General features: G+C 45.2%; 1 protein-coding gene across 4 annotated transcripts in view; it reads left to right on the forward strand.

Annotated features, from left to right (window-relative positions):
• PDZD2 (PDZ domain containing 2) overlaps positions 1 to 23,409 on the forward strand; it is a 326,315-nt gene that overhangs the window by 142,361 nt on the left and 160,545 nt on the right. The window contains exon 1 of one of the 4 annotated variants that reach the window (XM_070411951.1): positions 15,762 to 15,956. The exons of the other annotated variants lie outside the window; for them this stretch is intronic. The gene's annotated coding sequence lies outside the window, so the exon portion shown is untranslated. Of the gene's footprint in view, positions 1 to 15,761; positions 15,957 to 23,409 lie in introns of those variants that run through there. 4 annotated transcript variants of the gene reach the window in all.

Raw genomic sequence — 23,409 nt, forward strand, 5'->3', positions numbered from 1 at the left:
CATTATTTCTGGCAGAAGCATCAGTCATCGAGAATGTAGTGTTCAACCCCAGTGGATCCAGATTTGGAATTTCCATAACTGTCCACCTAAAAATAAATAGAAGTATAATAGGTTATATGCTTTTTCAGTTGCTGTGTTTGCAAAAAGACAGTCTGTGTTGGTGTTTCCCAATTCACCATATTTTGTATGTTTTGAAATAGATTGAAATGGATCCTTACAAAAAATAGCAAACTGGTGGTATTTGTGTAAGCTTGTTTCAGTCTTTTATCTATAAACAAGTTATAAGTTTATTGCTTTTGCAAGAACAAACAAACAAACAGGATTCTTGCAAATTTTCACAACTCAATCTAAATCCTTTCTCTTAAAATCTCTCCTATCATGGCGGTGCTCTACTGGTAAGTGTGGAGGTGTAGACAAAGGCTTTTATGATCAACTCTAGAAATTCTGTTTGAAGAGGATCTCATCTATCCAGGACTATTAAAATAAATCATGGCCCTGGCTGGTGTGGCTTAGTTGATTGAGCATTGTCCCATGAATTGAAGGTTCACTGGTTTGATTCCCAGTCAGGGCACATACCCAGGTTGTGGGTTCAATCCCTGGTAGGGGTGTGTATGGGAAGTAATTGATAGATGTTTCTCCCTCTCCCCTCTCCCCTCTCTCCTCTCCTCTCTCCTCCTCCTCCTCCTCCTCCTCCTCCTCCTCCTCCTCCTTCTTTTCTCTCTCTCTCTCTCTCTCTCTCTCTCTCTCTCTCTCTCTCTCTCTCTCTCTCATCAATTTAAAAGTGTATTAGTCTTACCCAGGCAGAGTGGCTCAGCCATTGAACGTTGACCCAGGAACTAAGATGTCACTGGTTTTATTTCCGGTCAGGGCAAATGCCCAGGTTTCAGGCTCGATCCCCGGTAGGAGATGTGTGGGAGGCAACTGATCGATGATGTTTCACTCTCATCAATGTTTCTGTCTCTCTAATCTCTCTCTCTTCCTCTCTCTCTAAAAATCAATAAAGGGGAAAAAATTTTTTTAATGTGTTAGTCTCTTTTTAAAAAAAAAAAATTTTATTGATTTTTTTTACAGAGAAGAAGGGAGAGGAATAGAGAGTTAGAAACATCAATGAGAGAGAAACATTGATCAGCTGCCTCCTGCACACCCCCTACTGGGGATGTGCCCGCAACCAAGGTACATGCCCTTGACTGGAATCGAACCTGGGACCTTTCAGTCCGCAGGCCGACGCTCTATCCACTGAGCCAAACCAGTTAGGGCAATGTGTTAGTCTCTTAAAAAATAAATTATGTATATTAACTCACTTTTGAAAGAAGAGGAGAGGTATACTTTAAGTTGATTCTCAATAATAAGAATATATTGTAATAATAATCATCTATATTGTAATCTATATTCCAGTAAGAATCTATATTGAAATTACAAACAGAATTCACATGCTGGGACCCCTCCCCTCAAAATTCAGACTCACTATGCCTTTGGTGTGCATTCTTGATGCCGAACTATTCCAAAATACTCATTCTGCAGGTGAGAATGTCCAAGCCACCAGGTGAAGGGACTCCCTCTAGGTCCCCAGAAAGAGCCTCCCCATCTGGGCCTGGGGCCTTCTTCCCAGGAAACAGCAAACTCCCGTCTGCCCACTGAGAATGGGTTTTACATTTGTAAAAGTCATAAAGAGAATGAGGCAGAGACCATATGTAGCCCGCAAGCCCTGAATACGTATCCTCTGATCCTTCACGGAAAGGGTTTGCAGATCCCTGCCCTATATGCTGGAGATCAAATGTGCACAGCCTCGCTCTGGGGTCTCTCTCTGGGGCCGCTGCCCTGAGGACCGGAGTGTGAGGTGGAGGCTGTGGTGGGCTTGCTTTGGCTTGAGGGAACTAACTCAGCTTGAGCTTCGTTTCCCAAGTCGTCCTAGCACAATGCTGGGTGTGTATGGGCTGCAGGAAGCCTGTGCACAAGATTTGCAAGCTTTGGAATATGTAAGTGAAGCAGCAGCTGTGTGTGCGCGTGGCGTGGACTCCGAAGGTTGGTATAGAGCACTGGGCATCATTCTCTGGTAATTCACATCCCAGCTCCTCCCGGGTGCTCTCCCTCAGCTCCCCTGACCCTCAGGCCAGAGTGTGTTCAGATCCATGGTGAAGGACGTCAGCTCCTGCTGCTGGTCAGCAAAACCATCCAAGTGGAAGCTGGGGCGGTAGATGGTCCCGGTCCCTCCTCTTGGGGTCCAGCTCATCCTGACACTTTCCCTGGCCCTGGCTCTCCCTCACTTGTGTATTTCCTTCCTGGTCGCCTGCCTTCCTGACATTGGGGCCCCACCCCAGACAGACAAGCAGCGGCCTATGTAGACGCTTTATCTGGCTCCCACTTGTGTGAGGTCAAGTGTATCATTATGTATTAGTCCTAGTGGTTCTGCTTCTCTGCTCAGCCCCGGACTGAAACAGTGACTCAGAATAAAATGAGGGAGGCTAGAGAAGTAGAAAGAAGAGCTGAAAAATAAAATGAAAGAATGAGTGAGAATATATGGCGTCTGTTAATTCTGGAAACTTAGGTAAAATATACAAAATTCTGTCAAGGTCTTCAATCTGTAAATAAACACAACAGTAGTAAAAATGATACTCCATGTTTCCGGACTTGATGGACCCCAGGAATATTTTAAACTGGAAACCTGTGGAACTGGAAGTGCCATCCAGAGAGCCTGGCATGAATGAGCATGTGTCTCCAATAGCCAGCATCCCAAGTCTCTGGAATCATAGTCTGGAAGACTCTGATAGCAAATCCCACTTTTCTACTTTGGTAAAGAAAATGACCAAAATTCCAACAGGTAAACAGCCATGCAACTATGCAGGGGAGTTTCCTAAAACTTATCTGGAGGCATTGCTCTCTGCAATTAAATTAAATAGAACAGAGGCAAACAAGGCGTCTCTGTTGTCTTCCCAGTCCTTGGTTTTCCATTAATTTAGTGATCTCGTGTCCATGTAAATGTGCCTATAAGAGCTCCCTGCCACCTTCAAGTTACAGCCTGGACATCTAGCCCAGCCAGATAATTCCAGGTGTGGGCCTCCCAAGTGGTGAGGTCTGTGAACTCAACCTGGACCCTTTGCTTAGTTGAGCTCCAAACCACTTGCTCACAGGAGAGCCTCTTAACCTCCTCTTCCGAGCAATCTCTAATGGGACGGAAGGGAGGGCATGGCCTCTGCCTCCCCCATCCTCCCTGTGGTTTCTGAGCACAGCTCCCTCTGCCCTCCAGTTCCCATGATCTGGGGGCCTCCTAGGAGCTCTCACCAGGAAGACACAGGGGCCCAGTCCTGGAGGGCAGGCGGCTCTCTCATGCTCCTCATGCAGGGAAAGGCCATCAATTTTTAGTTCCTTCTATTTGCTTTCAATTCCGTTATCCCCGCACTGAGGTCATCTTTGAAGACTCGCTCTGTTTACAGGGGACAGGGAATCTTAATTTATCATCGCTCTTCTCCTTGAAGGAGACTTCAGAGTTCAGAGTAAACAGTATGACGAATGTTTGTTTGGTGATCTTTCATCATTTTATCTTCTTTACTAATGGCCATAGAAGAAAGGAGTTTGCTCGCAAGTAATAAATAATTGTACAAAGGGGAAAAAAGTAAAACAAAACAGATTTTAAGAACTCATTGTGGTGTTAGAGAGCAAATAATTGGAAAAAAAATCTTTGGATAAATGTCGATGTTCAAATCATAAGCAGATTTAAGATTTAGAACTCAGATCTTCTGCCCCAAACACAGAGCTAATGGAACCTGAGCTTTTAGGTGGCAGGAAGAAACCTAATTTTATTTTCAAGATGCTCATTTTATTCTGAAGGTTTCTTTGATTGAAATTAAAACTTGAACATTTCATTGCAGTGGACCTTGACAATGCCATGGCTATTTGCTCCCCCCTACACCACCAAATGCTCCCAAGGAGTGGTCATTTTCACCATATATATATATATGTATATATATATGGCCTCATTTATTTTTTAAAGCTAGTATTTTCTATCAAAGTGGAAAATATTTTAAATGATAAAGCAGTACATACTCATCTATTCAGTAAGGCCTAAAGGAGTGAGCATCACCTGTAATCCCACCACCCCAAGGTGGTCACTGCTCATATTTGGTGTATTCTGAATTCACATGCAAAACTCACACATATACACACTCAGATTCACATACACACACACTCACACACCCCTACAAGAATGGTTTGGTTGGGCTACCTCAGTGGTTCTCAACCTTCCTAATGCCGCGACCCTTTAATATAGTTCCTCATGTTGTGGTGACCCCCAATTTCATTGTTACAAATTGAACATAATTAAAGCATAGTGATTAATCACAAAAAAACAATATGTAATTATATATGTGTTTCCCGATGGTCTTAGGCGACCCCTGTGAAAGGGTCATTCGACCCCCAAAGGGGTCGAGACCCACAGGTTGAGAACTGCTGGGCTACCTGATCCTGCCGCTTAGGAAATGTGTAACATTGGGCAATTTCTTAATCCCTCTAAGCCAAGGTTTCCCTTGCTGTAAAATGGAGAAAAGAAGAACACTCCCTAAACTCATGAGATGACAGGAAATTAAATGAGGATATGCCAGTGAAGGCTTATCACCTCGGCTTGCACACTGCAGGCAATCAACAGATGCAAACTATTATTAGTTTGTAACTCTCTCTAGTCACTTAAAAAAAAACATGTAACTCATCAAGCTTTTTGGTAGCTTTGAAAAGCCACCAGTTCTCATTCATTTCATCCCTATTTTAGTGGGGATTTGCATATATTTGAGCTCCCCTACACAAGTTAGATTCGTGAACCTGCAATTAGAGTCACTGTTAATAATAACGTTTACGCCTATTGCAGTCTTGTGCCAGCACTCTACACGCGCCAGCTCATTGACAGCTTACAGCACCTCCGCAAGGTAACTGTCATCCTCCCCAGTTATAGATGAGAGAATCCAGGTTGGCAATGAAGAGCTGAGATCCAAACCTACGCCTCCCTCTTCCCACTGGCCTGCTCACCCTAACACAGCCCCATTCCAAATCCCAGCACATCCTTCTGGATGTCCCAGGATGAGTCTGAAAGCAGCTTCCTGGACAGGGTCCAGTTGGTTCCTAATAGAGCAACAACTATCAGCTAGGCAAAGAAGGTACCCTAGACCAGAAGGCCGGAAACCTGGGTCCCTAGACATTCCTACATCCTTCTCATCACATGTTTTGCTCTATGGAGTGAGTATGATAATGATCTTACCTTCCTCATGGAAAATGAAGTGATAATTCATTGAAAGTGATGATAATACTAATAGTATGGTGGAAGTTTTAAATAGTAATGACATTACTTACCTCTCTACCACCATGGCTGTTTTTTTTTAAAATATTTTTTATTGATTTTTTACAGCAAGGAAGGGAGAGGGATAGAGAATTAGAAACATCGATGAGAGAGGAACATCGATCAGCTGCCTCCTGCACACCCCCCACCGGGGATATGCCCGCAACCAAGGTACATGCCCTTGACTGGAATCGAACCCGGGACCCTTCGGTCCACAGGCCAACACTCTATCCACTGAGCCAAACTGGTCAGGGCCACCATGGCTGTTTTTAATGATGTTCCTTGAGACTCAGGTCATTCAAAGTGTCCCTCCCTCTCCCTCCACCTTGATACGTGAACAACTCTTTCCTCATCTCACTAATGTCCTTCCTTTTTTCCTAACCAGCCCACCCAGGGAGCATCCATGTCTTGTCAGATCTTGCTGGCTACCCTTCTTCCCTCTCTGAGTCTTCTTCCCAGTCTCTCACTTGTAATCCCAGTTACTCTCTGTGAAAACTGAAAGGAATTCCAAGGCTGGTGCCCCTTCATGCCCTTTCCCTCCAGACATGCATTTATAAATGGGTTAAACTCTCCACTTCTTGGGGTGGTGTTGGTGTGCTCTCTAAAATAGCATGGCTTTTTAAAATATATATATTTTTTTATTGACTTCAGAGAGGTAGGGAGAGGGAGAGAGAGATAGAAACATCAATGATGAGAGAGAACCATTGATCAGCTGCCTCCTGCACACTCCACAATGAGGATCAAGCTGCAACCTGGGCATATGTCCCCACCGGGAATCGAACCGTGACCTTCTGGTTCATAGCTCAATGCTCAACCACTGAGCCATGCTGGCTGGAGAGTAGCATAGCTTTTGTAAAGAATATGGTTGAGGTGGCCCCTGGGGCCCAGAGAAGAATCCAGTCTTTTCCTTTGTGAGAACTTTGTTTGGAGTTTTATCTGGTTCTTTGCTTTTCCTAATTAGGACCTTCTCCAGCTGACGAGCAGCAGTGGTGGGCCAGATAAAAACTGGGGTTGGAGTCCTGGTATTGCTCTTCTGGAAGGCTTTCTTGGAGTTAGAGAGCATGGGACAATCAGAAAGAGAAATCTGATTCTTGAGGCTAATTTGGAAGAATTGGGGAAACGGCTTACTAGCCATTCGATATTCCCTTAATGTGGTTCACTGACTTGTAAAGAGATGTTTTGATATATCATCATAAGACAGCAAGTCAAGGTGAAGCAAAGACTGATCAGAGGAGGAGAGTTATAAACCGAGTGAGAAAGGTTGGGCAGAGGTGAAGGACTCCAAGTGAGCTATAAAAAAGATGATTAAAAACCTCTCCTTGGAAGCACTTTACTCATTCTGTTAAGATCTTGCTTCCAAGCATATCCTCTGTTTGGCTCAAATACATTTTTATAAAAATTCTCTAAAAATACTATCCTTGTAAGAAGGCGTCTATCAGAGTGAGAAACAGAGCACAAAGGATATTTTCAAGGGTTCCAAGTTTTAACAATGTATGCATGTTTTTCTGTATAATTATTTACATGAATGTAGGTGTGATTTTTATAAAAACTGAGTAGCAAGTACAAATAGGGTTGTGAGATTTAGGGGGAAAAATCCTATGCAATATTTGAGACATACTTATGCTAAAAAGTATTATTATTTTTTTTAATCTAAAATTCTAATTTAACTGGGTTTCCTGTATTTTCTCTGGCAACGTTTGTTCAAGCCTGTGGAAGGAAGGGCACCAGCCCCTGGTAGATGGAGACCTTGGGGGAAAGGAAGAGTCCCTGTGATCCTAACCTGCTTTAGCTCTCCTTAGAGTCCAGGAAGGCCCTTCTGGGGAACATGGTGCTCACTATTGTAAAGCCAGCTGGCAGGGCGGAGGTGTGGGCCAGGCCTACAGGCGGGCAGTGGCTGCAATGGCCAAGCCCAGTTCTCAGGGTCAGGTCAACGTGAAGACCTCTGTGGGCTGGGACAAGTTCCTCTGGTCCAGGGAACAGGGTAGGGACTTGGGGGGATGGAACAGGAGCTTGAGTACGTGGCACAGGCCCAAGAGGCAGAGACAAGGACATGGGTCTATAATACTCTCGTATGGGGTCCTTGAAGAGAAAACATCAAATCAAATGTGGTTGACAGGAATGTGTTTAAACGGGATTAAGGTTGTTGATGGACATGGTTGCAGGTTACCAAAGCAGTGGTTTACCATGGAAGCAAGTCCTTGCCTCCTGCCCTACATAGAGTGGGTATTAGCAAGCGGGCACAGAATAGCCCCACAGCCTGCTTTTATAAATGTGGTGACATCTCTGCTTCTTGTTCTTGTAGGGGCTCCAATGAGCCCCTTCCCAGAAGATTTACTCTGAAGGGCTATGCAACAGTTCTCTGTGCAGAGAATCACCTGACTTTATTGTCAGGCAGACTCCTCCAGTAACTGGGGGGACCCTGGACCTATGGATTTCCACCCCTGAAGCATCACTCAGAGGTGTTAGGGAGCTGGCTTCTCTGGATGCTTACAGCTCAGCCCACAAAGACAGAGGCACGAACCTTTCTAACCCACCTAAAAGTCTCTTATTCCACAGATGAAACACTATTTCTCCCCTCCATTGCTAACTGCAGAGCCTTCTGCTGCAGATCGAGACAGTGGTATTTCTGCTGCCCTCGGTGTCCTTCAAACATTAGCGCACGGTCTCTACAGTGTAGATAACAGTTGTCATCATTTGATAGTCCAAATCAAAATATTTTTCAGATAATATGCAGAGTGGATAGGGACTTCCTAGGCAAGGGGATAGTTATCAGCAAAGTTTATGCGTGAATTCACAGGTAACCTTTTCTTTGTTGCTGTGAGTTAAGCCCATGTGAATAGGACTCAGGGGACCTCAGTGTCAGAAATTCTTTCACATTAAGGCCCATAGGAGCGACTTGGTGTTTTCTTCATTAGTACAATGGGAATAATAGTGTCTGCCACATAGGTTTTAGGGGGAGGATTAAAAGAGAATATATACAAGAGCTTGGCCTAATGCCTGGTACATAGTAAATATCCAGTAAACATTAGCTATGATTACTTTTACAGTTGTTGTTGTTGTTTAATATCAAGGTAGTAAGAGTTGTTTTCCCAGCACCTAAACCAATATCTGTTTCATAGTAGGCACTCAATAAGTAGTTGTGGGAATATGCATTTGGAAGTCTCCTGATTTATACTCATTCATTCCACAAATACTCATGGGGCACCCATATGTGCCAGGCACAATTCTAGGCCCTGGGAATAAAATAGTAAGAAGGCCACATTACCTCACCCGAAAAGATTTTACAGTCTGGAAGGGTAAGCAGACCAGTGAATGGTCAGTTGGGATGCTATGGTAGCACCAAGGAGGGCCCGGATATATTCTAGAGGAGGCTCAAAGTGGGATCCCTGGAGAAGGATGACCTATCCCTGGACTTTAAACTGAGTCCAGAGATGGGAGAAGGGATTAGCCAGGTGAAGGTGGTAGAGTGGAGAGGTGGGGAGATAAATTCAGTTTAGATGTATTCAGGGGCCCAAGGCAAACAAGAACCTGCCTTGTTCTCACAGTTCTACGCAGGTAATTTAGTTCAGGATATCTCCCACAGGTGCTTAAAGATGACTGGAAACTACAGTTAAGTTTTAACATTTCTCATATACAAGTACACAAAAATCTCTTGTGACTCTAAAGCAGCGGTTCTCAACCTGTGGGTCGCGACCCCTTTGGCGGTCGAACGACCCTTTCACAGGGTCGCCTAAGACCATCCTGCATATCATAAATTTACATTATGATTCATAACAGTAGCAACATTACAGTTATGAAGTAGCAACGAAAAGAATTTTATGGTTGGGTCACAACATGAGGAACTGTATTTAAAGGGCCAGAAGGTTAAGAACCACTGCTCTAAAGGATGGAAATGGAAGCAGACGTTGCCACCATGTCTGGAGAATGGGAGATGGAAGGAATTGTGTTCTCTATCTCTCTGTTTCTGGTTTGTGTTAAAGTAATTAATGTTATCTCCAGGAATGTAGGCTTTTTATTCCTGGGTTTCCAATTCTTGCAACTGATCTTACTAAACCTTCAAGTAATAACTGCACATCCTTTTTGATTCTACTGTGTTTTTTAATTTGCATTCTTGATGAGAATTGATTTGACTAGGCCCCAGGTTGCACGTGATTGTTGCAGAGATGACTGGTGGACATGAAAGGAGAGATTGAACACATTCTTCCATGGCCTTCTGCCTCCTTTACTGTATTATTCTTTGGAGTGGGCATTAGATTCAGATGAAGGGACATTTGCAGAGTAAATAGCAAGTCACATGGGAGGAGGACAAATGGGGAGGAGCTGCCGTTCAGTTCTTCAGCTCTCCTAGAACCAACTCTGACATCACTTCCATTGGGCTCAGGCCCCTAGTAGTAGATTGGATTTATTTCAGAATTCTTTTCATTGGACCTATATTTGAAGGTTCTGGTTCGAGTTTAATTAACTCCCACCCAGACCCCTTCCTTGACTAGACTTCACCCTCATGTCAGGTGTTTATTAGCAAAATATTTTAGGACTCATACATTCATGTGCCCAATTGTGCAATGATTTACTCAACAAAGATTTACTAGATACCTACCATAAGCACAGTACTGTAAAAAATAAGGAAATGAAACTTTTATTTTTAAAAATGTGTTTTTATTGATTTTAGAGAGAGCAGGAGGGAGAGGGATAGAAAGATACAAACATCGATGAGGGAGAAACATCTATCAGCTGCCTTCTGCATGCCCCCCGCTGGGGATCGAGCCCAAAACTCAGGCATGTGCCTGACCGGGAGTGGAACCAGGGACCTCTTCGTTCATGGGTTGATGCTCAACCACTAAGCCACACTGGCCAGGCTTTAATACATTTCTAATGGATTATAACAGGGTTTCTTAACCTCAGCACTATTGTTATGGACATTTTGGACTGGATAATCCTTTGTTGTGGGGGCCTGTCCTGTGCTTTCTAGAATACTTAGCCAAATTGCTGGCCTTCTACCCACTAGATGCTGGTAGCTCCCCTCCCCACAGTTGTGACTACCAAAAATATCTCCAGACATTGCCAAATGTCCCTTGGGGTCATAATAGGTGGTGGTTGAGAACCACTGGCCTACAATATCAGGCATCATCCTAGACCAGTGATGGCGAACCTTTTGAGCTCGGCGTGTCAGCATTTTGAAAAACCCTAACTTAACTCTGGTGCCGTGTCACATATAGAAATTTTTTGATATTTGCAACCATAGTAAAACAAAGATTTACATTTTTGATATTTATTTTATATATTTAAATGCCATTTAACAAAGAAAAATCAACCAAAAAAATGAGTTCGAGTGTCACCTCTGACACGCGTGTCATAGGTTCGCCATCCCTGTCCTAGATACTTCATTTACACTTTCTCATTCCATTAAGGAGGTCAGGGAACACATCTGCAGAGATGGATATCTTTGGGTTGAAAACCTGTCTCTGGTTCCATGAACTGTTTCCGGAGTACCAGCGTCCAATGGTCCAACCCTTGTGTGGGAGCTTTGGGTTTGAAGCATCAAAGACATCTTCCCAACAGAGAGTCAGAGACAGAAAGAGGCAGCCTGGGTATCTGTTCAGACATACGTTCACTCATCCATTTGTTCAACCAGCTTTTATTGAATATCTTTTATATTCTGGGCAACATGTTTCTATTCATTACATCTGGAACACCAGTAAGTCATCACCCTGCCCACGTGTAGGCTGGAAGTGTATTGGATAGAATTGTCATTGTTTAGATTTAAGACAATTTCTGTGGCTTAGGTTAAAACCCTGAGGTTTCTTCTTTTGGTATCACTGCTGGCCTTTGTATTTATGGAGCTCTGTTAGGCCCTGGATGTGGTTGGGGATCTCCTGGGAATTTCCTCTTTCTTCCTCTCTCCAGCTTTTTATAGCTACATAAGGTTTAGATCTGTTAACAAACACTTGGATAATTATGCCCCTCTCTGTTTATAGACTCAGGATAAATTGTCCTAATGGGAAAATATCTTTCCTTTGGAGTAATTTGCATCAAGGCTTTTAATTTTTTGTTTGTGTGTGGCTCGTTTGCCTTTCTAAAAATCATTTTGATGTCTGTTTCTCTCATGAATCATCTATTGTTGATACACAACAGCACTCAATAAACCCTATTACAAATCTTTTCTTGATCTGAAAGTAGTTGACATTGGGAAAATATGTGACCCATCCATGTGCTTTCTCATGGGTGCTGAATTAAAGGAAACAGTTGGAATTTAAGATTTTAGGAACATCTGATAAGAGGTCTGTATAAATGACCCACCAGAGCCTTGACCACCAGTATGCTGGAAAAACTCAATTTAGTTTAGTTTGTCTTAAAGCATCACCGTTATAATGCATTTGTATTCATTCAACATTCATGGAAGACCTACTCTCTGAGAGGTTAGATTATAGCAGCCAAGTGTTTCTAATTAATAGAATACACGTGAACCCTGATCCGATTCTTCAGCTTTGTGGGGGATAGCTTCTGGTCAGAAGGCAAAGTCAGTCCTTCCTTCCTCTGTTGTGCTGGGAAAAACTACTGCATTCCTCGGGCAGTATAAACCCGTGGAAGGCTTGGTTTTTTATCATTTGGGGTCAACAAGCATCAGTGTTTCTTTTTGCAGTGTTTCTTCCTCCCAAGAGCTAAAAATACTTAATGATGGGAGGCAGTGGTGTAATGTTTAAGCACATCCTTTGAGTCACACTAAATGGGTTTGAATTGGGATTACACCGTTTACTAGCTATTACTTAACCTCGTTGTGACTCAGGCTACTAATTATTACCACTTCACAGGGTTACAGCAAAACAACAACAAGGCAGAGAAATAATTTACATAAAGTAGTTAGGACGGTGCCCAACATAATTATAGTAAGGTTCAGAGCTATCATTATTATCATTATCATCAACTCATATTTGTATGCCCACTAAACGAAAAGCAATGCTGCCTATATAGAAACTCTACAGAGGAGTGATCTATAAAATATATTTATCATCTATTCAGTGTCTGAAGTTGGACACACTCTTAGAGATGCCCATCCCCGTAAACAAATGTCCAATGAGATGTGGGCAACTGTTTGTGGGCAGCCTTGTATTCTCCTGACACCTTGTCGTGAACTAGGGAACCTGGACACTCAGGAACTTCTCTCCCTCGTACAGTGGAGAAATGAGGAACATTGCAGCTCTAGAAGGGAAAGAAAGAAATTCTCTAGCCTGGCTTCTGCCTAAGCATGCAGGACTATCATTTCAGGTGGAGTCAGATGGGTAAAGATCTCCCTCATAGTGATGTCCATGTCGTCAGTTACTATTATATCAAGCAAGTGTGCTTTTGTGTCTGACCTAAATTTTAATCTTGCTTTTGAGTCTCTTACCTCTTCTGTCTTCTGTAGAGATGAAGAACAGCTGGTCCGCATCCTCTTTATAATAACCCTTCAAATGGGAGACGGTTACATTTGCCTTTAAGCACTTTTTCACTCTAGACTAAACAACTCTAAATCCTTTAACCTTCCCTCATAGGTTCTATTTTCTGTCTCTTTAATCATTTAGGTTCTCCTTTGGAACCTTTCCAGTGTCTCTACATCTCCCCTAAAATAAGGGGCCTCAGACTGGACATACGACCCTCAGAAGAGGCTGCTGCCAAATTCTTTATTATGGGAAAGGCACCTCCCTTTTGTGTCAGACTCCCACCCATGTGAATTTACCCCAGTGTCTTGCAGCCTATTTCTTATCAGTACAACGCGCAGACTCCTATTAACTGCATGATCTGCTGTGATCCTCATGTCTTTGTCAGGTTTCCTCCAATGTAGATATTAAACCCATTTGTGCCTGTCATTTTGATCCTTACCCGTCAGGATACTGCTTTTGTAATCATGCTGAACTCGGAACTGGTTTTAATGAAGCATTTCCTTCATGCGTTGGGTCCACTTTGGATTCTCCTAACACATCAGCAGTTCCCATTCAAATTAATTTTATCTTTAGACTCTGGGGCTGTGCATATAGCAAGTTTGAGTATTATTTAAACCAGACCCAGTTTAAAATTGGAGGCCACATTTTAAGCACCCCTTTGTGTACTGAGCCACTGATCTCTTTTCCAGTCAGCAGTGAGACCCCGTGAGGGAAAAGACCGACCAGATCATATCTTTCTGGCCTTTGCTGATGAGAATGTCATATGCATTCAAGGCTTTCCTGAAATTAAGATCTTCTACAGATGTGGTTACATTTTAATTCCCGGCACATACACACCCTAAACTGAGCTTAGGCAACAAAGTTGGTGGGGGAAGGGGTAATATTTATTTGCATTATGCTTGAGATCATGGATTTACTTTAAACAGCATTGGTTTGCACATCATAAATTGCACACCAGGTTGAAGGAGGAGAGAAAGTTAGAAGTACAGCATGAAGAAACTATCAGTGCAGAAAGCCACGAGAAAGGAAGAAAAGGAGCACATCTGAAATTATTAGAAAATCATTCAATTTGTACTTAACTCCCATACAACTTATCAGACGCCCAGATGCCTCATAAAAAGTATGTTAATGAATCCATGAGGGCTACCACCTCAGAGCAGAAAAGAGGGACAAGGGAATGGGGAGGACCTAGCATTCACGGAGACCCTTATGATATTCGTAAGGCACACACTTTCTGTTAGAGACTTTTGATACACTTGGCTTTTTCTACAATCATCAGCCTAACTTGCTTTGGCCCAGGAATTGCAATATTTTGAGACTTGCAAAGCTAGCTCTCACTGGGCACATGCAGTGTTCTCCTAACTCCACGTGTCAGTGTTGGCTGCGATACCCATACCTCCTTGAGATACACTTTATCGAGGGCTTGTTTCCTCTCAGTACTTCCAAAGGGGCAATGTCAGGGCTTGAGTCCTGCCTGCTTCCCGCTTTGCTCTTGTGCCAACCTGAATGAAGCAACTGGGGGTAATTCCAGACTGGTGATTACGATGATTACTTACCAGGCGCTCTGTGGGCTGCTTCTGAGAGTGGGCAGATGTCCAGGCGGGTCTTGACATGGTTGGCCCCTCCCAGGTTTTTGGAATTACCCATTCCAATGGCAGTAATGGAACTGGGAAGGAAGCCTTCTTTTGCCAACTCCTTTGTAATTAATTGCTTCGAATTCCACCAGATCTGTTGGTTGCAAAGCTAATATACTTTCAGGGGCTGCTGGCTGCCCAGGAGGGGGACCCTTGCTTAGAGGCATAGAGTTGGGGAGTGGGACAAGGCAAGATTCTGGTATGAACCCCAGGGAGTGGGGTGAGTGTGTGCACCCGTCCAGGTCCCTGCAGGCTCCGAGCTTCAGTTTGGGCAGAACTGTGTGCATTTCACCACAGGAGGTCTCCTCACCTCTAGCCCCCCCTGGTAGCTCCAACCTGGACCCCTCCCCGAAGCCAGGTGAAAATGTTTCCAGCCTGAGTCCCTTAATGGTTTGAGGTTTGGCACAGCAATGCTTTCACTTTTCAACAAGTGTAAAGTAGAAAAATGAAATGAAATACAGTTGCAGCAACCTCTTTGCGCAATGAAATGTGGGGCGATTCCTCCTCTCTCTGCCTGCCCCCCACCCCAGCTTTAAGAAAAGCAAACATTCTTTTCCTGTCTTATTTGTCTTCCCATTAATTTAAGACAGGAAGCCCTCAGTGGGTGTGATGTAAACAATTGAGCCTCATGGGTCGGGCTTCCTCATCAGTTTGCAGCTGGAGAGATGGCCGCACAGCCCAAGCCCGTTCATGCCTCTCCCGGGATGACTTGTTGACTGAACCCCCAGAAGACGGGAGGGGCGCGGAGCCGAGAAGGTATAAAGGAAATGCTTAAGTTGTGCAGTCACCGGCGATTGTAATTCAGCAGCGGTGAATTTGGTTACTCCAGCAGAATCTAACGGGGGATTTCTGGAAAGTTTCCTGACATCCTGCCGATGTGAAGGTTGTGATTCGAGTTTGGGGCTCGCCCCACCCACCCCACTCTCAGTCAGAACCATGCTGCTGCCGCCGCCGCCGCCGCCGCCGCGCGTGAAACCGTGCGGTTAAGAAATGAATTGATGCGGGGGGTGGGGGCGGAGCTTCTAGGGGCGGCTGGAAGGAGACCTTGGAACCCGCGAGGGTAGCTAGATGGGGCATTTTCTCCTTCAGACCTGCTCCCAGTGACCGCTGGAAGCTCCGAGCACTTGCATCTGCACCCCCAAACCCGCCGAGACCCTCCCCGGGGCGGTTTCCTCTTCCACGAGAGGGGAGTGGCTAGGAAGGGTCTGGAATGCTGTGGAGTTTTGACAAGTGAGCAGGGGAGTGACGAGCCGGGCTGGGATTCCGTTACAGCCTTTCCACCACCTCCCCTACGGGGCCTGCAGCAAGGAGGAGGGGTGCTCCCTCGGGCAGCGGCGGACGGAGCAGCCTCCGAGAACTCCTGCAGGAGCCATGGTGCGGGAGGGCAGCCCCGGGGCGCACGGCGGGCCCGCGTCCCGGGCGGAGAGCCCGCCCCGCGCAGGTGATTAGGGTCAGGATCGCCCAGCGCACCCGTGCTGCGCCCCGCCCAGCCCCGAGGATTTACTCCCGCCAGCTGCCCCCGCCCGGGCTCCGCAGAAGGCGTCGGACGGGAGACCCCCCCCGAAGATGACTTCAAAACTGGAGGTAGGGATCTGCGTAACAAACAGAAACCTCGGGCATCGGCATCCCATCGCGCTGGGGTGCAGATTGAGGCTGGATCCCTAAGTGTGGAAAGTGAGCCACAGCCTCAGAGAAACGCAAGCAGCCAGCCTCGGAGGGCCTCCGCTCCGTGCATCTCACAGATCAATGACGAGTAAGCGCCTTGCTTTTAGTTGGGTTGGCGTGTTTGGAGACGGTCTGTGTTCCCTGGGAGGAGTAGCCGAGCTGGAACGGGTTTGTCAATTACTAGACGAAGGAGGCTCCCTGAGTGTGTGTGAAGGGGGACTCACGGGGCAAGTCTGGAGGGGCCACAGGGCCACGGTTCTCCAAGGCACCTGATGAGAGGTGCTGTTGAAGCCCACGATGGGAATGGGGGGTGGGGGCGCGGTTCCAGGAACCCCGCGTCTGTTTCGGTGCCCTCTCCCCTGCCCCTCAGGTGGCTGGCTAGCTGGCTAGCTGGCTGGCAGGGAAGGGGTCTGGGGAAGAGCAGAGCTGCGTCTTCCAGCAGCTGGAACAGTTTATGACCCCTCCGGAGGTCACGAACCCCTTGGAGGAGGGATCTTAGCCCCGGGCTACTAAACAGTGTGCTTGGGCAGCTCCCCCCACCACTGATTCATGAAATGTTTCGTTTCTAGTATCCACAAATCAAAGATCTTACAGATGAAAGATGTTTGGAAAGAGAAGGATACTTTCTGTCATGTTGCTACTCTCTGGTAGGCAGTGAATAAATACAGGGGTGAAATTGAGGCGTGCAAGAGGCAGCCGATCAATGATTCTCATCATTGATGTTTCTCTCTCTACCTCTCCCTTCCTCTCTGAAACCAATAAAAATATATATTAAAAATAATTTAAAAGAAAGAAAGAGGGATGGCATTACCTCTGTAAATAATATAGGAGTATCTTTAAATACACATAAAAATACAGTACTTTCTGACTTTGCACTTGGAAATCACTTTGCATGTAAGTTGAAAAGTAAGGTACAAGGGGATGGTCCCACCCTGCAGTGTTACTCTGACCATAAAATACTCCCTAACCTGTAGATGGACAGTGGCTCTATTTTACCCCCTGAGATGTTAATGAAGTTGAAAAGATACTGGACCCGCCCAATTAATTGCCTTCAGGATCTCTAGTCCAGGGGTGGGCAACCTTTTTGTGAGTGCGTGCCAAAACCAGCAAAATCTCTGACTCAAAATTCTTCTGCGTGCCAACCCTAATTTTTTGAGAACATGTTACGCCTATTTGATATCTCTTAAGGTGTACATATGTGAAGAACCTTGAAGAAATAATAAAATTCACTCGAGCGACAAAAACACAGTATATGATGATGAAAAATACATTTATTTTTTAATGTATACATGTACACTGATAGTCCGACAGAAAACCTTATGACTCCATTTGATATTATCAGTGGGACTTTTGCTGCTGCATCACTGATGACAGATTTTACATCAGGTTTATATTTCTTGACCTTCAGAGATATGCATGAGTTACTACTTTCATCCGTCAGGCTACTCCTATATGAGACAACAAAATTCATCACTGAGAACAAAGATTCACAAGCGTATGTGGATGAAACCAAAACACTGGTCAGATCTAGGAAGGCAGGGAGAGTTAAGGCAGAGGCATAGAAATTGCTCTTCCCCTCTCTCGTCAATCCAGGTCTACGGTCTTTAAGATAACTTGTTATGTAAAATTATTTATTTATCTAAGATGCATCTACACTGAATTTATCTGAAAAATAAAAAAGTCGATATTAAGACAAAAATTGTAAATGGAAGATTATAAGAGAGGGTTTCGAGTGCCAGCAAAAGTTACTGGCGTGCCATGTTTGGCACACGTGCCAGGGGTTGCCCACCCCTGCCCTAGTCAAAGCCCTTGCTTCCAGGGTATCTTCCTGAGGTAGGGTGGGCTTTGGGAAAAGAAAGGAAAAAAAATCTGCTTGGCCAGCATGGCTCAGTGGTTGAACCTTCACCGATGAACCAGGAGGTCATGGTTCAATTCCCAGGCAGGGCACATGTCTAGGTTGCAGGCTCCATCCCCACTGTGGGGCATGCAGGAGACAGTCGATCAGTTATACTCTCTCATCATTGATGTTTCTTTCTCTCTCTCCCTCTCCCTTTCTGTCTGAAATCAATAAAAAAATATATTTTAAAAAAGAATAAATAAAAGAAAGAAAAAAGTTCTCAGAGTGGGCCACACATGGAAGAAACAAATAGGATGTACCAAGGAAGGTGACTGGGGAAACCCATGTGGACTCAGGATTTCAGGCTTGGTGGGGCTTTCAGCCTTGAGCTGTGTGAGCCTGCACTGCTGGGTTAATGGAGGAGACAGAGCCAACCTCTCCCTAATCTAGAGTGAAAGGAAGATAGTGGAAAGAGCAAGGAACATTTCCCAAAACTGCTTGCCTGCTTGTCTTCTCACCCCATAAATTGTCCATGCCTGGCATGGAGCTTCCTTTTATCCTGTTCCTACTGATCTCTGTAACTCCGTGCAGGTCCCACTTAGGAACTGTTTCCTTGAAGGGAAGTAGTGACCCATTATGGCCTGTTTCCTGGGGACATGGCGTTCTCTTCTCACCTGCTCTTCCACGTGCTCAGCCCTGCTGTTGTTTTTTAAATTGATTTTTAATTAAAGTTGGCATATACAATATTCGTTTCAGGGGTACAACATAGTGATGAGACATTTATATTCCTTATGAATATAGTACACTCACCTGGCACCATACATAGTTATTACAGTATTAATGACTATATTCCTTATGCTGTACTTGACATCCTCGTGACTTTTTATAATTGGCAATTTGTACTTCTTAATCCCCTTCACCCTTTTTGCCCATCCCCCCAAACCCTTCCCATCTGGTGACCGTCAATTTGTTCTCTGTATCTATGAGATTGTTTCTGTTTTGTTTTGTTTGTTCGTTTTATTTTGTTTGCTTTAGATTACACATATAAGTGAAATCATATGGTATTTGTTTTTCTCTGTCTGGCTTACTTAACTTAGCATAATACCCTCCAGGTCCATCCATGATGTCGCAAATCCGTCCCTACCTTCTTCAACTCTTCCGTTGCCCAGAGGGTTCACCAGTACCTTTGCTGACTTCTGGAAGTGGGTTCTCCGGGACACCACTAAGGGACCTCTTCCTGGTCCTTGTTTGGGTTCTCACTCTGGAGTCTGACTCATAGCCTGAGCTTCCCTTCCTTCTCTATCAAAACTATACACAGTACGTCATCGAAATATCAGATAGTACCACCAGGCTTATAAGTGGAAACATCAATCACTAGCCCAGGGGTGGGCAAACTTTTTGATTCAAGGGCCACAATGGGTTCTTAAACTGGACCGGAGGGCCGGAACAAAAGCATGGATGGAGTGTTTGTGTGAACTAATATAAATTCAAAGTAAACATCATTACATAAAAGGGTACGGTCTTTTTTTTTTTTTTTTTTTTAGTTTTATTCATTTCAAACGGGCCGGATCCGGCCCGCGGGCCATAGTTTGCCCACGGCTGCACTAACTAGCCTCACCAAACTCAGCTGCTATGCCCCAGAGACAACCACTTTAAAATCTTCGCACATGTTTCCATGTGCTTCCTGGTTCTTCCTGCTCCCCAGGCCCTCGGCCTGCTGCTCCCCCTGGGTTTGCTGTTCATGAGGCCTGATGGACAGTGTCATCCGGTCTCATCATCGTCATCCCTGAGATTCAGGTTGTCTCATCTCAGGTGGCATCCCCGTTTTCTAGACCCCTTATCTTCCTCTTTATTTGTTTCTTCCTCTTTCTTCTTCTTCTCTCTCTCTCTCTCTCTCTCTCTCTCTCGTGTAAAACACATGTAGCAGTTCCTGCGGAAGAGTACATGGGAGATAAGTTTTGTGAGATCTTTCCAAGTCTTATCGTTTGAAAGGGTGGTAACTCTACATGGGAAATCCCTTTCCCTCAGAGTTTGGAAAGCACTGCTCTTCCAGGGTCAGCATTGCTGTTGAGCCGTCAGACATCATTCTAATTCCTGCTGCTTTCAAATACAGTTATTTTCCCCTCTCTGAATCCTTGTCCTTTATCCTGCCCTTTCTCTCTGTAATGAGATTTCATTTTAATGCACCTTGCTGTGTCTTTCTTCATTCATTTTACTTGGCGTTCAGTGGACCTTCTCAATCTAGAAACTCAGACCAATTTTCTAGAATGAAAAATTTCTTCTTCTCTTCTGGAACACCTGTTAAGTTAGAAGGGGGGGCCTCTTGGATGGAATCTCTAATTTTCTTTTTTTCTTAGTCTGTCTCCTTTTTAAGAAAAAATGTTCACTTCCTGGGAAATTTCCTCTTTTCTTTTTCGTTTTGAAATTTCCTCATTTTACCTTCCAACCATATGACTACTATCAAATTTCTAATTGTCAGGAACTCTTGAAATATCTCTGAAGTGTTCTTTGTATAACATCGTGTCCTCCGTTTCCAGCTGAAAAGATTGCCAGCCTCCATGGAGCGCAGTGACTGCTTCTTTGAAGCATCCCTCCACTCCCCGAGTGGGTTCTCGTCCTGATTCCTTCTTAGTATTTTTGTTTTGTTTTTGTTTTTAAATCTTCCATGTTAAAGTCTCTCCTCAAATGTCTGCTGACCCTGGACTGGTCCCTGGACAGCTAACAGGAAGGTCTGCATGCATGCATGGGGCTTGTGCCCGGGAATAGTTCCTCCTTACCAAGAACAACACCAGAACAGGGTTTCAGAATCCGGAACAACACCTGCCACCCAGGGAACTTTGCACGTGTATTTGCTGAGTAACAGAATGAATGGTGCACGATCTTTCTAGGGTCCATGCAGTAGAGAGTATTAAAAGCTCCCTAGGTGATTTGAATGTGCAGCTGGCCCGAGTACCTCTGCTACGGGGTTATCCTGCTGAGTGCTTTTCCTGGAGGGCTCCTGCCTGTGGGTGGAAGGGCTTTCCTTTCAGGAGAAAGTGACCAGGGGAAGAGAAATCCTCACACTGAGGGGACTCCGTGGGCTGCGGGGATCTGCGAGCCAGATGCGGAAGGAGACCAGGAGTCCATTTGGTACTGAGACTTTCTCTTATTCCCCTTTGTAAAGCTGCACCGGGTCCCTCAGCCACACGTGGTGTCTCTGGTTCAGCAGAGCAAACAGGTTGCAGAATGCAGGCAGTCGCTTTGGTGCTAGGATTGAGAGAGGAGGGGACAGAGTGGTGTGACAGCTTCAAGTGCAGACTTTCAGCCAGTCCTCCTGCTTTCAGGGGGCCCCTCTGCCCCCTCAGTGCCCGTGTCCCCAATTCCGGAGGCTCTCTGGAGCGCTGTGGTATGAGTCCCAGCCTGCTTCCCGGCTTCCCGCACTGCTGGGCTAGGTTTCAGCTTTCTCTCATCTGCTAAGACAGTTACCACTGGTTTGACTACTTGCCAGCTTCCAAAATGTTGTTGCAATCATAGTTTCTTCTGTTCTCTTTGAGAGTTGAGCAAACCCTTCCCCCACACTTTAAAACTTTCCTTTACTCTCATTCCATCCTGGGTATTGGTGACTGAGTCTTCCTGCTTGGTGCCCCCAACTCGCCCTCCTCTCAATTCTTCTGTATTTACACCCCTGCAAGTGTCCACTTGGGGCAGAAATGCCAATGGGCCGGGTTGTATTGTCACGTCAGCGGAAAGTCGTTACAAGTGTCCCAAGGGTGTGAATAGAGTGGTTATTGGACGTGTATACGAGGTATGTTGATGTCTTCTCCATCTGGTCATTAGTTATGCTTCTTTGTATGTGTGGGGTATCCGGCAGAGGCGTTTCTGAATGTGTTTGGTGCTGACGCTATCAGAATGCTATCTGTGAGAGTAACAGTGCTGCACGTTGACTTCATTGAAATCTGTTCACCTTCATTTCTTTCTGTGGTCCCCACCCAGAGCCCATCAGCTGCTTCCGTGCTGGTGTGGCCTCAGAAGTATCCGTTCCCTGAGATATTTAGCCCACTCCGATCTGGTGCCTCCATCCCACACCCCAGAGACAAGTGTAGGAAAGTGTGTGAGCCAAGTCTGGGCAATGAGGTGTGAAGGAAAGTCTCTTGTGGAGGTTCTAAGGAAGGTTTGCTCGTTACTAAAGAAATGACTCCATTGCTTCCTTGGGCCATTGCCATGGGGAACAGCTTAGCAGTACTTGCCTCCTGCCTTAGGGTGAAGCCAGCTGGGGGTGGGGGGTCGCTCGGCAGCCCATCCGGTAGTTGGGACACGTGGCTGGAGCCCTACCTTTCCTCGGCACTTCCCACCCCAGGAGGTGATTAATTTCCTCCCAGTTTGGCCATTTTGAATCAGGGTTTGGTGTCATTTCCTACCAAACTGATACAGGTGGGTGTTTATTAATGCCCTGTCTCATTCCCAAAGAGAGTGAAGGCAGACAATGGGCTCACCTTACAGAAGTTCTGAGCTGCCTGGTTCCTCGTTCCTCCCTACTCTGCCTATTTTCCAGGCAGATGAAAGTAATTTTATCCTTCCAACTTCAAAAGAAGACATTGAGCTGGGAAAAGGGGATTCCTTTCTTTGTTTCATCCCAGTGAGAGGACATCCCCGGTGGTCACGAAAATGAAGATGGTTTTTAACGTGAGAGTGCTGTGAAGAAACCTGCATTCCAGCCTGTGAAAAGCCGAGTGCTGGTTCTCTCTCACTCCTGTGATTGTGCCGGCTGGCCAGTCTGCCTGCACACTCGGGATTGTTTCTGCCATGGTCCCCCCTTTGTCCTGGTGCATCCTAGCCTTTGGGAAGCTTTGAAGATGAAATAAACTCCGGAAGGGCTCCATGGTGTCAGGAAGACCGGATGCAGGAGAAAGGAGTCTGTCCATTCCTGTTTTCCCCAGGTGAACTCACTCAGCAATGACACACTCTATTTTTATGAATGGGAAGGCCTCCTAATTTCTTCCATTCCCAATAAAATGTTAGCCTGAAGGGAAGCCCTTGATTGCACTTAGCATCATACCATTGTTTTCCTGTTTGTATCTGTAACCCAAGACAGTAAGGACGGCCACGTCAAATTGTAACATAGCTGCGATTTATTGAGCACTTACTACTTGCCAGGTATAAGCTTCACATGTTTGAGTTGATCTCATCCTCATAATGATCCTGTGAAGAAGGTGCCCTTGTTATCTCTGTCTGATGATGGCGGTCACGTGAGGCACACAGGATTTGGGAACTCGCTCAAGGTTGTCCATCTTTTCGGTGGCAGAGCAAAGATCCCAATGCTGGCAGTCTGGTTCTGAAGCCCATTCTGTGCTGTATGACATGTATGTCATGTACTTCATCATCATAGTTTGGACACCCTTTCACCATCTGTAGTATACAATAGAGATTCACATGCTACTGTGAATGAATAAACACAGGGATTTTTCATGTCATTACAGACTCATTAATTTTAATGGCAGTGTATTTCCCCATTGAGTTAAAGAACCATAATTTGTGTGACTATTTCCCTAGGATTGG

The sequence above is a fragment of the Myotis yumanensis genome, unplaced genomic scaffold (genome assembly GCF_028538775.1).
Source record: "Myotis yumanensis isolate MYYU_CA2020_CCGP unplaced genomic scaffold, mMyoYum1.0.hap1 SCAF_4, whole genome shotgun sequence".
NCBI lineage: Eukaryota > Metazoa > Chordata > Mammalia > Chiroptera > Vespertilionidae > Myotis > Myotis yumanensis.